A 17,670-nucleotide genomic window follows, 5' to 3' on the forward strand; every position below is an offset into this window, starting at 1 on the left:
CCATGGGGGAAAATTTTTTAAGCTAATGAAAAAGCACAGAGAAGCTTAATGTTGGGTTATTTACCCTTCCAGATATTAAAACATATAAAACTACAATAATTAGAACAATGTGATACTGATACAAGTATAGACACACATCACCAAAAGTAAATAACTACTCCAGAAACTTCCTAGTATAAGATTCATGATGAAGGCAGAATTACATATCAATGAGGAAGGGACCTCTATTTATTGAAGAATCTGACAAATTACCCAGTTATTTTGAAATAATAACAATATTTGTTATCACTTATTGAATAGTTACAGTATGCTAGGTACTGTGATACGTATTTTACATATATGTCTGACTTACCCCTCAAAAGTGCATTATCAAGTAGATATTGCTATTCTCATTTTGTAGTTGATGAAACTAAAGTACAGGGAACTTAAGATATCAGACTAAATTGTACCTCTGGTTAGTAGTCAAGCAAAGTTTCAAATCCAAGTGGGCCTGACTCCAGTACAAGGCCAAATAAATATCATAGGCGTTAAAGAGTTTTCCTTCTTTTAAAATCATAGAGGATTTCCATTTCCAGGAAGATGGAGTAGACACACTTTTCCCTATTTCCCTGCAGAGTATAACTGTAAACTCTAGAATATATATTTATATATATATATTTTTTAAACACTCTGAAAGTTGGAGAGAAGAAGACAAACCAGCTAGTGACCTTGGGACCCAGGGAACAACACGATGATGAATTCCCTGAGTTGTCTTTTTGTCTTATATATCCAAGCCTTGATACTGAACAAGCTGACAACTCAGAAAGGCCAATCAATGCAGAAAAAAAGAAAAGCCTGCTTTCTCAAGCCAAAGAACTAGGAAAAGAACAATCAAGCAGGACAGAAAACTTTTAGACAATAACTGATCCACTCAAGGCAAACACCACAGAGAAAAACTGCAGCTCCACCCCTACTCCCACCAGCAAAGGCCTAGTGGAGAGCCTAGACTTCCACCCTCACTAGACCATAATGAGGCACCTCGATCCCCACTGCAGGCTCTCTGTGGAAGTGACAACCCCCATTGTCAGAGGAAGCCTAGTGGAAGGTCTGAACTTTCACCATCACCTGAGCAGAATACTGGCATACATATGGATGCTAAAGGTGCTGCTGGTGAGAACTAAGAAGGAAATGAGGGGCATGTTATTGGAAACTGGAGAAAAGAAGATCCTTGTTATATGGTAGGAGAAAACTTAGCTGAACTGTGTCCTACAGTTGTGTGGAAAGCAGAACTTGTAAGTGATATTGTAAGAACTTGTAAGTGTTAGCAGAACTTGGATATTTAACTGAGGAGATATCCAAACAAAATGTTAAATGTGTGGCCTGGACTCTTCTTTTGTTTAAAGTAAAATGTGAGAGGAAAGAGAAATAGAAGAAAGAACTGTTAAGCAAAAAGGAACCAGCACTTGATGATTTAGGAAATTCTTAGCCTAACCAGACTGCAAAAGATGCTAAAATTTGGAGATTTACTGTCAGGAAAGTATGCTCTGGAGAGAAGTTCAAAGGTGTGGCTAGATAACCTTTTGTTAGTACTGAAGAGATTAGGTGTGTGACTCATGGATCCCCTCAACCATCTGAGCAGAAGCCAGGATAGAGATGGGATTATCCAGGAAATATCTATGGAAGACTCTCTTGTCTAATCATGTGAATTGTGGTGACACGCACAGGAGACCCACAAGGTTTTTGAGAATGCTATTGAAACAGAAACACTGCCAGCTTAGACTGAAAGAGACAGAGACAGGACAAATGAAACAAGACCATCGGACTCCCAAAATTCTACAAGCAAGAAACAGGCTGATGAAACTACTCAGCTGCGAACATCTACTGCCCTTCAAGAAAAAAGGAAGAATGACTCCAAGGGCAGACCCTCAAGCCCAGAGGGCAGAGCTTTGGGCCCAGAGGTCAGAGCCACAGGTGCAAAGGCAGGAGCCATAGGCCCAGGCAGAGCCTCAAACCACTGAGGATTATTCCCAGGACTTAAAGATTGGTGGAATTTGCAAGGCTCAATTTCAAAATTTCTTGGGACCAGTGACCTCTTTTTTCTTTCAATTGCCCCCCTTTTGGAATGGGAATCTCTATAGCTGTTGTACTCTGCCTAGCCCACCATCGTATTTTTGGATCAGATAATTTGTTTTTTAATTTCACAAGTCTACAAATGGAGAGGAATTTTGCTCTAGGATGAATTATATCCAGAGTCTTATCCATACCTGATTTACCTTACTTAGATGATGAGATTTTGGTCTTTTGAGCTCGTGATATTTACATGAGCTTTTAGACTTCAAGCTGTAATAGGTTGTGGCTTTCAGAAATGTTGAGACGGGGTGAATGTATTTTGCATGTGGGATGGATATGAATCTTCGGAGGCCAGAAGGCAAACTACAGTGGGTTGAATGATGGTTCCCAAAGATATCAGGTCCTAATCCCCAGAGCCTGTAAATGTTACCTTATATGACAAAGACTTTGCAGATGTAATTAAGTTGACGATCCCCAAATGGGGAGGCTATCCTGAATTATCTGGGTGGGCCCTGAATACAATCACATGTATCTTTATAAAAGGGAGGTAAAGAGAGATTTGACTATACACATAGAGGATAAGGTGATGTGAAGATGGAACAGAGAGAGATATGAAGATGTTGGCCTTAAAGATTGGCGTGATACAGCCACAAACCAATGAATGCCAACAGCCACCAGATACTGGAAGAGACAAGGAACAGATTCTCCCCAGGGCCTTCAGAGAGGACACAGCCCTGCCAATACATTGATTTCAGCTCAGTGAAACTAATTTCATACTTCTGATGTTCAGAACTGTGAGAGAATAGATTTCTGTTGTTCTAAGCAACCAAATTTTTGGTAATTTGTCATAGCCTCCACAGGAGAATAACACACATGGCAAGGATGTCTGCTGTCATCACTCTTATTCAACATAGCACTGGTAATCCAAGCCAGCACAGTAAGGCAGGAAAAGGAAATAAAAGGCATATAGATTAGAAAGGAAGAAATAAAACTCCCCATTTTCACATGACATAATCATCTACACAGAAAATACCAAAGAATCTACAAAAAAATCTCTTGGAACTAGTCAGTCAGCTCAACAAGGTCACAGGATACAAGATTAACAGACAAAATTCAATTGTATTTCTATATATTCACAACAAATACAGAGACATCAAAATTTAAAACATAACACCACTTAAAATTGCTCAAAAAAGACTGAAATGCAGTAATGCATTGTTTTATTGTGCTTCACCTTTATTGCACTTTCAGGATATTGCATTTTTTACAAATGGAAGGTTAGTAGCAACTCTGAATCAAACAAGCCTATCAGGGGCCAGCCCGGTGGCACAGCTAAGTTCACACATTCCGCTTCTCGGCGGCCCAGGGTTCACCGGTTCGGATCCTGGGTGCGGACATGACACTGCTTGGCAAAAGCCATGCTGTGGTAGGCGTCCCACATATAAAGTAGAGGAAGATGGGAATGGATGTTAGCTCAGGGCCAGTCTTCCTCAGCAAAAAGAGGAGGATTGGCAGTACTTAGCTCAGGGCTAATCTTCCTCAAAAAAAAAAAAAAGCCTATCAGGGCCATTTTTCCAACAACATTTGCCCCCTTCATGTCACATTTTGGTAATTCTTGCACTATTTCAAGCTTTTTCATCATTATTATTATATTTGTTATGGTGATCTATGATCAGTGATCTTTGATGTTACTATAGTAATTGTTTTGGGGCACCATGAACAACACCCATGTAAGACAGTGAACTTAATCAGTAAATATTGTGTCTGTTCTGTCTGCTCCATCAACCAGCCGTTCTCCCTTCTCTCTCTCTCTCCTTTGGCCTCCCTATTCCCTGAGACACAACAATGTTGAAATTAAGCCAGTTAATAACCCTATAATGGCCTCGAAGTGTTCAAGTGAAAGGGACGGTTGCACATCTCTTCCTTAAAATCAAAAGCTAGAAATGATTAAGCTTAGTGAGGAAGGTGTGTTGAAAGCTGAGGTAAGCTGAAAGCTAGGCCTCTTGTGCCAAACAATTAGCCAAGTTGTGAATGCAAAGGAAAAATTCTTGAAGGAAATTAAAAGTGCTACTCCAGTGAGTATGCAAATGATAAGAAAGTAAAACAGCCTTACTGCTGATATGGAGAAAGTTTTAGTGGTCTGGAAAGAAAATCAAACCAGCCACAACATTCCCTTAAGCCAAAGCCTAATCTAGAGCAAGGCCCTAACTCTGTTCTAGTCTATGAAATCTGAGAGAGGTGAAGATGCAGAAGAAAAGTTTGAAGCTATCAGAGGTTAGTTCATGAAGTTTAAGGAAAGAAGTCATCTCCATCACATAAAAGTGCAAGGGGAAGCAGCAAGTGCTGATGTAGACGCTGCAGCAAGTTATCCAGAAAATCTAGCTGAGATAATTAACGAAGGTGGCCACGCCAAACAACAGATTTTCAATGTAGAGAAAACAGCCTTCTATTGGAAGAAAATGCCATGTAGGACTTTCATAACTAGAGAGGAGAAGTCAATGCCTGGCTTCAAAGCTTCAAAGGACAGCCTAACTCTCTTGTTAGGGGCTAATGCAGGTTGAGACTTTAAGTTGAAGCCAATGCTCATTTGCCATGCCAAAAATCCTAGGGCCTTTGGGAATTATGCCAGATCTGCTCTGCCTGTGTTCTATAAAAGGAACAACAAAGCCTGGGTGGCAGCACATCTGTTTACAACATGGCTTGCTGACTATTTTAAGCCCACTGTTGAGACCAACTGCTCAGAAAAAAGCTTTCAAAATATTACTGCTCATTGAAAATGCACCTGGTCACCCAAGAGCTCTGACAGAGATGTACAAGGAGATTAATGCTACTTTCATGCTGGCTAACACCACATCCATTCTGCAGCCCATGGATCAAGGAGTAATTTTGACCTTCAAGTACTGTTATTTAACAAAACACATTTCATAAGGGTATACATGGTGACTCTTCTGATGGATCTGGGCAAAGTGTATTGAAAACCTTCTCGAAAGGATTCACCATTCTAATGGCATTAAGAATATTCGTGATTCATGGGAAGAGGTCAAAATATCAACATTAACAGGAGTTTGGAAGAAGTAGATTCCAACCCTCATTATTGACTTTGAGGGGTTCAAGACTTCAGTGAAGGAAGTAAGTGCAGATATGTTGGAAATAGCAAGAGAACTAGAATTAGAAGTGGAGCCTACAATGTGACTGAATTGCTGCCATCTCATGATAAAACTTTAATGGATGAGGACTGACTTCTTATGGATGAACAAAGAAAGTGGTTTCTTGACATGGAATCCACTCCTGGTGAAGATGCTGTGAAGATTGTGGAAATGACAACAAAGGATTTAGAATATTACATAAACTCAGTTGATAAAGCAGCAGGAGGGCTTGAAAGGATTGACTCCAATGTTGAAAGAAGTTTTTCTGTGGGTAAAATCCTATCAAACAGCATCACATGCTTCAGAGAAATTGTTTGTGAAAGGAAAAGTTAATTCATGCAGTAAACTGCATTATTGCCTTATTTTAAAAAATTACCACGGCCACCCCAACCTTCAGCAACCACCACCCTGATCAGTCGGTAGCCACTAACATCGAGGCAAGACCTTCCACCAGCAAAAAGATTATGACTCACTGAAGACTCAGATGATAGTTAGCGTTTTTTAGCAATAAAGTCCTTTTTTATCTTGATGAGGTTTTTTAAAAAATTATTGAGAGCATACTGGTTTATAAAATTTTGTAATTTCAGATGTACATTATTATGTATCAGTTTCTGTATAGATTGCATCGAGCTCACCACCAATAGTCTAGTTTTCATCTGTCACCATACATATGTGCCTCTTTATGCCTTTCACCAACCCCCACCCCCTTCCCCCAGTAACCACTAATCTAGTCTCTTTATCCATGTGTTTGCTTATCTTCCACATATGAATGAAGTCATACAGTGTTTGTCTCTCTCTGTTTGGCTTGTTTTGCTTAACATTATACCCTCAAGTTCCATCCACGTTGTTGCAAATGGGATGATTTTGTCTTTTTTATGGCTGAGTAGTATTCTATTGTATGTATGTACCATATCTTCTTTATCAACTCTTCAGTTGATGGGCGTTTAGGTTCCCTCCACATCTTGGCTATTGTGAATAATGCTGCAAGAAACATAAGGGCGCATAAGTCTCTTTGGTTTGTTGATTTCATGTTCGCTGGGTAAATATCCAGTAGTGGTATGATAGTAGCTGGATCATATGGTATTTCTGTTTTTAGTTTTTTGAGAAATCTCCGTACTATTTTCCACAGTGGCTGCACCAGTTTGCATTCCCACCAGCAGTGTATGAGGGTTCCCTTTTCTCCACACCCTCTCCAACATTTGCTATATTTGTCTTATTAATTATAGCCATTCTGACAGGTGTAAAGTGATAATCTCATTGTAGTTCTGATTTGCATTTCTCTAAAATTAGTGATGAACATCTTTTCATTTGCGTGTTGGCCATATGTATATCTTCTTTTGAAAAATGTCTGTTCATATCCTATGCCCATTTTTTGATTGGGTTGTTTGATTTTTGTTGTTGAGATGTATAAGTTCTTTACTTATATTTTGTTGAGATGTATAAGTTCTATATTTTGGAAATTAACCCTTTTTGGACATATGATTTGCAAATATTTTCTCCCAATTACTGGGTTGTCTTTTCATTTTGTTCATGGTTTCCTTTGCCTTGCAGAAGATTTTTAGTCTGATGTAGTCCCATTTGTTTATTTTTTTCTTTTATTTCCCTTGCTTGAGTAGATATGGTATTCAAAAAGGTGCTGCTAAGACTGACGTCAAAGAGTGTACTGCCTATATTTTCTTCTAGGAGTTTTGTTGTTTCAGGTCTTATATTCAAGTCTTTAATCCATTTTGAGTTAATTTTTGTGTATGGTGTAAGATAATGGTCTACTTTCGTTCTTTTGCATGTGGCTGTCCAGTTTTCCCAACACTATTTATTGAGGAGACTTTCCTTTCTCCATTGCATGTTCTTCGCTCCTTTGTCAAAGATTAGCTGTCCATAGATGTGTAGTTTTATTTCTGGGCTTTCACTTCTGTTCCACTGATCTGTGTGTCTGTTTTTCTGCCAGTACCATGCTTTGATTACTACAGCTTTGTAGTATATTTGGAAGTCAGGAATCTTGATGCTTCCAGCTTTGTTCTTTTTTCTCAGAATTGCTTTGGCTATTTGGGGTCTTTTCTTGCTCCATATAAATTTTAGGATTCTTTGCTCTATTTCTGTGAAGAATGTCATTGGGATTCTGTTTGGGATTGCATTGAATCTGTAGATAACTTTAGGTAATATGGACATTTTAGCTATGTTTATTCTTTCAATCCATGAGCATGGAATATCTTTCCATTTCTTTATGCCTTCTTCCATTTCTTTCAATAAAGTCTTCTAGTTTTCAGTGTATAGGTCTTTCACCTCCTTGGTTGAGTTTATTCCTAGATATTCTATTCTTTTTGTTGTGATTGTAAATTGGATTGCATTCTTGAGTTCTCTTTCTGCTTGTTTGTTAATAATGAACTAATAGTGTATAGAAATGCAACTGATTTTTGTAAGTTTATTTTGTACCTTGCAACTTTGCTGTAGTTGTTGATTATTTCTAATAGTTCTCTGGTGGATTCTTTAGGGTTTTCTATGTATAGAATCATGTCATCCACAAACAGCATGAGTTTTACTTCCTCCTTTCCAATTTGAATGCTTTTCATTTCTTCTTCTTGCCTAATTGTTCTAACCAAAACCTCCGGTACTATGTCGAGTAGGAGTGGTGAGAGTGGGCACACTTGTCTTGTTCCTGTTCTCAGAAGGATGGCTTTTCACCACTGAGTATGATGTTAGCTGTGAGTTTGTCATATATGGCCTTTATTATGTTGAGGTACTTTCCTTCTATACCCATTTTGTTCAGAGTTTTTATCATAAATGGATGTTGCATCTTGTCAAATGCTTTCTCTGCAACTATTGAGATGATCATGTGATTTTTATTCCTCATTTTGTTAATGTGGTGTATCACATTGATTGATTTGAGGATGCTGAACCATCGCTGTGTCCCTGGTATTAATCCTACTTGATCATGGTGTATGTTCCTTTTAATGTATTGCTGTATTCAATTTTCCAATATTTTGTTGAGGATTTTTGCATCTATGTCCATCAGCAATATTGGCCTATAATTTTCCTTGCTTGTGTTGTACTTCTTCTGGTTTTGGTATCAGGGTGATGTTGGCCTCATAGAATGAGTTAGGAAGAGTTCTGTCTTCTTCAATTTTTTGGAATAGTTTGAGAAGGATAGGTGTTAAGTCTTCTTTAAATATTTGGTAGAATTCTCCAGAGAAACTATCTGTTCCTGGACTTTTATTTTTGGGAGGTTTTTGATTACAGATTCAATCTCTTTACTTGTGATTGGTCTATTCAGATTATTTCTTCTAGATTCAGTTTTGGGAGGTTGTATGAGTCTAAGAATTTATCCGTTTCTTCTAGGTTATCCAATTTGTGGGCATATAGTTTTTCATAGTATCCTCTTATAATCCTCTGTATTTCTGTGGTATACATTGTAATTTCTCCTCTTTCATTTTTAATTTTGTTTATTTAAGTCTTCTCTCTTTTTTTCTTAGTGAGTCTGGCTAAAGGTTTGTCAGTTTTGTTTATCTTCTCAAGGAACCAGGTCTTAGTTTCATTGATCCTTTCTATTATCATTTTAGTCTCTATTTCATTTATCTCTACTCTAATTTTTATTTCCCTCCTTTTGCTGACTTTAGGTTTTGTTTGTTCTTTTTCTAGTTCTGTTAGGAGTAGTTTAAGATTACTTATTTGAGATTCTTCTTGTTTGTTGAGGTAGGCCTGGATTGCTATAAATTTCCCTCTTAGTATCACTTTTGCTGCATCTCATTAGAGTTGGTATGTTGTGTTTGCATTCATTTGTCTCCAGGTATTTTTTTATTTCTCCTTTTATTTCTTCATTGATCCAATGGTTTTTCAGTAGCATATTGTTTAGTCTCCACATATTTGTGACTTTCTCAGCTTTTTCTTGTAGTTGACTTCTAGTTTCTTAGCATTGTGGTCAGAAAAGATGCTTGATATGATTTAAATCTTTTAAAATTTATTGAGGCTTGCCATGTTTCCCAACATATGGTCTATCTTTGAGAATGTTCCATGTGCCCTTGAGAAGAATGTGTATTCTGCTATTTGGGAATGGAATGTTCTATATATATCTACTAAGTCCATCTGGTCTAGCATTTAATTTAAGGTCACTGTTTCCTTGTTAGCTTTCTGTCTGGATGAGCTATCCATTGATGTAAGTGGGGTGTTGAGGTCCCCTACTATTATTGTGTTCCTGTCAATTTTTCCCTTTAGATCTGTTAATAGTTAATAGTTGCTTTATATACTTTGGCTCCTGTGTTAGGTGCATGTATATTCTTTAGTGTTAGGTCCTCTTGATGGGTTGTCTCTTTTATCGTCACATACTGCTTCTCTTTGTCTCTTATTGTCTTTTTTATCTTGATGTCTGCTTTGTCTGATATAAGTGTGGCAGCACCTGCTTTCTTTTGCCTGCCATTTGCTTGGCGTATCATCTTCCATCCCTTCACTCTCACCTTGTTTGTCTTTAGAGCTGAGATGTGTTTCCTGGAGGCAGCATATTGTTGGGTCTTGCTTTTTAATCCTCCAAGCTACTCTGTGTCCTTAAATTGGAGAATTCAATCCTTTTACATTTAGAGTGATTATTGTTATATGAGGACTTAATACTGCCACTTTATCTCTTATTTTCCAGTTGTTCTATATTTCTATTGTTTCTTTTCTCTTGTATTTCTTGCTGCCATTTCAGTCTGGTGTTTTCTGTGATGGTTTTCTCAGTTTTCTCTTTATTTATGATTGGTGGCTCTGCTCTGATTTTTTGTTTAGTGGTTACCATGAGGTTTGTATAAAAGTTCTCATAGATGACACAGTCAGTTTTCTGATACTCTCTTATTTTCATTAGCCTAAGCATGTTCCATCCCTTTCCACTTCCCTTTCTGAGTTATCGTTGTCACAAGTTGAAAGTGCAATATGTTAACATGTCTAGAACCAAAGTCTTAATTTCCCTCCAACCCCCAATCCTCCTTGAGGTTTCTCCATCTTAGTAAATGGCATCACCATTCTCCCAGCCACTCAGGATAAAATCTTGAGGTCAAACTTGAGTCCTCTCTTTTGCACACATCTTTGATATCTTTTTTCCTTCACGTTCCCCACTGTATCCTGATTCCAAGCCATAATCCCCTCTCATCTGGACTGCTGTGATTGCCTCCTTTCTATCCCTCAGTTTCTCCTCTAGTCCTCCTACAGCTGGCATTCCTCTGGAAACAGAGCTATCTTAGAAACATGTACGCTCTCTGTGGCCAGAGAGAACATATGACTCCCCACATTTGGTATGAAATCAAAACTCCTCTGATCACTGTTAACTCTCTGAGTTCATCTACTATATAACTCCCCACCCAGGGTCACTATGCTCCAGCCACACTGGCTTTCTTGCTGTTCTTTGAATATATCAAGATTATTCCTACCTAAGGGACTTTGCATTTGATGTTCCTTTTTCCATGGGGATGAGTACATGTGACTGATTCCCTAGTACCCTGCTAGATGACCTGGAAGAATCCTTATTATATGCCTCATCCAGACTCGGAGATCTCAATGGGGAAAGGATTTGGAGTAACAAAAGCTCCCTATAATGTTCTGAATTTTTGAATCAAGAACACTTATCCTCGACTTAAAGAAATACACTACTGCATATTCCCACATCCTAGAGAACACATGATAGGGGCAGGGGATCAATCCAGAGTCAAGATCAACCCTCGGCAGAGCTTCTGGAAAGGGGATGGAAGTATCCACAGTGCAGCTTTGAAGAAGCTTTTCTTTCGGAAGGGAAACCCTGAGAACAGGGGAGCATGGCCAGGAACTGGAATGTCCCTGAGAGTACAAGGCCAGGAATCAGGCTGTCTCCCTATTTGAAGGTTGTATTCATTTCCTGTCATTAGTTAGCTGCCATAATAAAGTACCACATACTGGGTGGCTTAAACAACAGAAATTTTCTCACAGTTCTGGAGGCTCGAAGTCCAAGATCAAGGTATCAGCAAGGCTGTTCCTTCTGAGGCCTCTCTCCTTGGCTTTTAGAAGGCCATCTTCTTCCTGTGTCTTCACATGGTCTTCCCACTGTGCCTGTCTGTGTCCTAATCTCCTCTTCTTATAAGGACACCAGTCCTATTGGATCAGAGCCCACCCTAATGAGCTCATTTTAACTTAATTACCTCTTTATAGGACCTATCTCCAAATACAGTCATATTCTGAGTTCTTGGGGGTTAGGACTTGAATATATGAATTTTGGGGGACACAGTTCAGCCCATAACAAAGGGCTTAATATATTTCCCTTTGGACCACAGGGACAGGTATTTGAAATATTCCAGTTCTTGTTTTTCCTCTTTACCCCTGGGCCTTCAGAAAAAGCATGATCAAAGTTGTTTAGTAGTGTTGAGAAGAATAAAAGGAAGTTCCTTACAGTCACCCCTTTGATGAGACCTAGAGGCAGAGAAAGCAGCATATTATAAAGGGGACCATGTCCGGGAACTCCCACTAGGGACCAGTGCAACAGGCAACAGGGATCCTCCCTTGGAAAAGCTGGAAGCCATGAGTCAGGGTAGGGTCCTCAGAGTGGCACCCCTGTGTGACCAATTCAGCCTTGTGATCCAAGTGCCCCTCCCCACTATGTGCCAGAGCAAGAACACCAGAAAAGAAGATGGTCCAGTGATCCAGATTCATTTATTTATTCTTTCAAAAGTATTTATTGATACTTTTAGTCAATATCAATAATAATACTAGTGCTGGGATATTTAAAGAACATAATAGACAAGATCCTTGCCCTATATTGTGGTGAAGGAGAGAGACAATGATGAAACAAATATAATTGTAGACCGTGAACGAACAATGTAGAAAAAAACAAAAAAGAACTCGAGTTAGGGACTAAGTAGAGAAGAAGGGGTGATATTTAAGGCAGAGGGAATAGAGGAAGCCTCTCTGAGTGGTTGACTCTGAAAGAGACCTGAATGAAGTAAATGAGAGAGGGAGCCACATAGGGGTCATAGAGAATCATTCTAGCATAGGGGGAGAAAGACAGAGAAAGATTTCCAAAAGATTCGTATTCATTCCAAGAATATATAGATTGGGTTTTTATATCAGACAGAGATGTGCCTCTCAGATCACCCTTCAAGAAAGAACTGGCTACCCAGTGTTGAGAAGTATGGTTAACTGACAACCTCCGCCCGTTAGCTTCATTAGGGTTCACCTCAGCTTTCAATCTGAGATCATACCTTTCTCAGGGTATGACAGTCATTGCCCCCGGCCAATGACGGAGTAAGCAGGTTGTAGCTAAGGGCCAATTGTTCTTGCGGCAGCCCCCAGCAACTGACTGAGCAGGGTCATGGTGAAGCGCCTAGCCATCTCCACCCAATGCAGGACTCCTGGAGTGGGTAATCTTTGCCTCAGAGCTCTCCACTGGGCTGGGAGAGGTCTCATCACAGTCTGACGGCTCCCCTGCCCAATCCTACTTCCTCCTTTCCCTTGCACAGATCCTACTCCCCAGTGGAACTTCTGCACTCCTAACTCTCTCTCAACATCTGCTTCCCAGAGACAGCAAACTGTGACAGTTTTAAAGAAGGAAACATTTCCCTAAATTCAAAGTAATGTACTGGAGCAAGATATCGAATGGAAATTTCATCCAAGACCATAAGGTGATAGATAGCACACTCGAAGTGAGTTGTGAGATTTCAAGATAGATTCCGAAAACTAATTTGATGAGTCACCTTCACTGAGGGCATAAAAGAGTTGAGTTGGTGGAGATTAAGAGAAGAAAGATTTTAGACAGAATTTCTCTAGAGATAACAGTGTTCTGAGTACTCCCCCAGAAGAGAAGTTGGGGGTGCCTGTTCCTCCCCTCAAACCTATGAAAGGGTTTCAACTGGACCACTTGGAGTGCTTGAAATGTGATCCCTGGAACTTGATGGAGAGACAGTGGCCTGGTGTCCAATTCATGCCGAAAACCTCTCACTAGCTTGGAATAGTTTGCCGTGTTGAGGGTAGCCCACACTCCCAGAGTTTGTGGCGACAGAGGATGGCATTGGAAAGACAGTTGGTCTGGAACCATTTAAGTCCTAACAAGAAGACCTCCAAAGGGGCAATAAAACCTCCACTGGGAGAATCTGAGTTGACTGGAGTGGGGAGTAAGAGGGGAACACAGAGACAGGGAAATGTGTTACTCACTTATGGAAATTACCATTAAATGTCTTCATGGGAGCCTCTGAAGAGCCCCCACAGAAAAGGAGTCAGCTTTTAAAACCCACCAACCAGGTTTGGAAGACCTTAGTTAAAAGCTCCAATGATTTAGAGAGGGGCCAGCCAGGAGGGATTTTTACTCACTTTTCCCACTTGCTGCCACCCTCACACCTCTCTCTAGGCAGTCTGCTTTTTATTAGGATCTCACCAACACGGGACATTTGTATTTAGTGCACTTATTAGAAAAAAAAAACATTTTCAAAGGACAACTGCAGGTTGCCTATGACTCATCTTGTCTCATAAACACCTGGCAGGCGGGTAGAGGACTTAAAGAGAGAGAAAACACAGAGCATCTCCAGATGCATTGACAATACTTCTTTCCGTCCTTCCAAATCCAGGCCTCATTGGTCAAGTCGGTGAGTCTCTGGACAATTGTAACTCTGAAAAATCACTACCCCTTGATGAAACATACCTGCATTTTCATCCCAATCAGGGGTTTAGGGAAGTGTGAAGAGCATCTTATTTCTTCCCAAAGACAAGTATTTCCCTCCCTTTGACCACAGCTGCTTTGGGAAATACTTTGAGAGTCTATACATTCCTGGCTCTGAAGGCTGCATTCTTTACAAGCAACCACCTGGTTCTCCTTCTCCATTACCCATTGATTTAATGAGCTAAGGATGTCTTAACTTGGGCTTGTTACCAATGGGATCTGATGGTTTACATCAGGAACAAATGGCTGCCTTATGAAATGCCACATCGCCCTTCTCTCATGTTACAGAATCTTTTTGTCAAGTTAATGGTCCATGACCAATGGAAGTACAAGGTACCACAAGGTGCAAAGTTTTTCCCAATTATAGTATTGACCAAATCTATAGGAAATAATAAGCCATATAGGGAGCATGTACTTGTGACCATTAGCCAGGGGAACCACACATCATTTGTGTATCTGATAGTTCAGGCCTATGAGGAGCTGGGTGGGATAGCCAGTCACTCCAACTTTTCCTCTTCCAACAAAAAGTCAAGGCACAGAACCCACTTCTGCTCCTCTATAGCAAAAATCTGCCTCTTTTGACTGTGTCACAAGAAAGGAAAGAAAACTGCAGTTTGAAAATGCTTTGGGAATGAGACTTTTGAATAAAAGCACTGAGGGCCCATCTGAGTCTGACGGTCTGCTGCTAAAGATCACATTCCAACCATCCTTGGGTACTTTGCAGAGAGTTTGCCTGTTGGCTCTCATCTCTTTGCTAAGCAAAAGGCCTTGAAAATAGAAGGCACTAATTGATTGATCTCATCCAGACCACAGAAATCTTTTCCAAGAGAAGACAGTTAGGAAACACAATTAAAAAGAAGCCAGAAGGATTGCCCCCAGTCCCAGGCTCTCAGGGCCCATTGATGTTTGTTTCACTGGTTGGAACATAACCTCTATGGCTCATCTGATTTCACATTTAGCCTGGTGCAGGTCATCTGGTTTTGATCACAAGACAAGCAGAGTAAGCAACTATAGCTGGAATGACACAAACCCTCAACCACTCCTAGAAAACTAAGCAAAAACATACTCTATGACAGCACGAATAATACCATGTCCCACTGGGAAGGAAAACATAGCACAGGCTTCAATTCCTCATCCAGAGCTTTCTCTATTACAAAATGAGTCAGGGAGGCTAAGACGTTCACAGGATGACCAGTGTTAGGTAGAGATCATATTAGCATTTCCAAGTGGGAGTGTGAGGAACACTAGCTGTGAAAGCTTCTGCTAGAAAGTTTTCCTTGTTCAAAAAATTGTAGGAAACACTGCATACTATTTCCTTCTCTTGGAATTTCATAGAACATTTTGACATTTCAAGAGCTCTAAAAAGCCCTGCAGTTAAACACAACAGCAACAAAAACCACATTTATGCAACTATAAAAGTCTTTATTCTTGTAAAACGTATGATCATTCTTGTAGATTTGTTTTTCCATAAAACACACTTCAAGAAACACTGAACTGCATCCACATGTATCTTCCCACTCAGCAGCACAATTCTTGATGCTGAGTCAATCCAGAGGACAATACTCTCAGAAGAGCAAGGTGGCCCCAGACGCGTTCATCTGAGCCTATTGTGGTCAGCAGCCTCAGGACGGAGCAGTGACAATCCTTGTCTTGGGAGAAGCAGCCTGGTATCAGGCAGTGCTCACTAGATTGAGCCCAGAGCCCTGGGCTCAACTCTAGATCAGGAACTTCAGAAGAAGCCCAAAGTCCTAAAAATATTATATGCTCCTACCTATACATGCTATAATTCAAAATAAACCCAACTCAAATTGTAGACTAAATACAAGGAAGCTTAATAGAATTCTGAACGATTCCCTGACAACTTCAATATTTGAAATATCAAATTCTTGCCAAAAATTAATACCTATGCTTTGCCAGTGCCCTTAACACACGTTTAGTCTGTGTTAAGTTACTAGCCCTGCCAACATTCCCATCCCAGGATCTGCCATTCTTTGACCCCAAGTTCATCAATTCACCTCTTATGGCCTCAGTTAAAATGACATGGGAAGATTAACTATCTAGATAATTGCTAAGATTACTTCCAGCTCTATAGTTCTATGATTCCTCCTGCTATATTAACTAGTCCTGGGTCTTCAGCCTGACAATGGAGGGTAAAAGCTTTTCCTGCAGCAATTTCCTAGGTGTCTACTGTAATACACGCTGTCAGTTTCTCATGTTAGCAGACACTGTGTATGCCCAGCCCATCTGCCCTTGGCACTCCCTTCATTCCCATTTTTGCCACCTAACTGATGGCTTCCAGCTCCAAACACTGCAATACTTTGCCTGAGACCTTCCTCTGACCATCAGAGCTCACTCAGCCTGTGTGGGACGGGCTGGAACTACTATGGAGTTAATATCCCCCAGAGCAGCCCTCAACCAATGACTGATGAGAGTTAGTCTGCAAATACCCCAGCTCCCTGCCCCTCAGTCAGAATAACTCTGAGGTGTGTACTCTCTGCTGTCTCCCAGAATTCCCCATCAGGGTTGAACTACAGTTGTCCAAGGGGTAGCTGGCTTGATAACATACTCTTTTTTGGCTTCTTTGATTTCTCTACTTTAGCTCTCTCCTCCCTTACCAGTATTTCCTGGGATCACCTTTCAAATAATCTACCTCCACTCAAATCCTTGTTTCAGAGTTTGTTTCTGGGGAACCCAAACCAAGACACGAGATAGTATTCATCTCCCCACTTTCTTTCTCCCTAACCACACCTTGTTTTGGTTTAGCTATCCACACTGCAAGAAGATGTATTCCTATCCCCGGCTCTGGGAGTAGAGTCAAGCTAACCATGGTGATCTCAGTCCTCTTCCCAGTGATGGGGTAGAGTTTGATCTAACTCTAGCCAATGAGATCTGAAGGGAGAATTCTGGGGAATATTTCCTTGTTCCAAAAAAAGAGATGTCCCCTATTCTTCCTCTGGATGTTGACATGTCATAATGTGATGCCCAGAACTGCAGCCACCAACGTATGACCAGGAGAGCCAGCCTGGAGGGAAAAGTGACTCACCTGTACACAAAGTGGAGAGATGGCAAGATCCTGTCTCCTTGATGACATATTTGAGCTGCTGGGGCCCACTGAACCTCTGGACTTCTTACACGAGATAATAGATTCCGTAATATTTAGACAAATTTCAGTAGGGATATTCCGTTACTTGCAGTTAAAGATATCTATCTTCCCAAAGATTTCAGGAATGAAAGCAAAATGTTTGTTTTGAAACCCTGCCACTTGAGAAATTAAATCTTGCATAATTTTTAGCAGATGTCCTAATAACAGGGACTGATTCAATAAATTATGGTACACGCTATATATCCATGGAAAATCCTCCTTTACGAAAAATGTTTAATGACACAGAAAACTTTTTAAGTGAAGAATTAAGTAGCGTATACATGGATTGAAAAACGCTAAAGTTAATAGCCAAAACTGTTAACATTTACTTTAATTTTTTTTGCATCTTCCCAGTTTTCTATTAAGAAGATGCGTTGCTTTTATACTTGTTTTTAAAAAACGGTATTTGAAAAAATAACCTAGTCTCCTTCAAGTGTTCCTTCTTTTTCCTCCCTCTCAGGAAAAGGACTAGCATCAAAGAAGACACCTAGGGGCAGAAAATGGCCAGGACTCTGCAGTAACTTAAGGTTCAAAAGGTCAGCTTCATGAGCTGTTTGGGGCAGAGTTGTCAAGGAAGCCATAAAAGATAACCATTTCTCTTGCTACTCAAGGGTTATAAGCAAATGTGAGAAGGCTTCCAATAGGCTTCCTTCCTGCCTAAGCCACTCACCATTGGGAATGCTGTAGGTACAATC

This window comes from Equus quagga, chromosome 10 (assembly GCF_021613505.1).
Source record: "Equus quagga isolate Etosha38 chromosome 10, UCLA_HA_Equagga_1.0, whole genome shotgun sequence".
Lineage (NCBI taxonomy): Eukaryota > Metazoa > Chordata > Mammalia > Perissodactyla > Equidae > Equus > Equus quagga.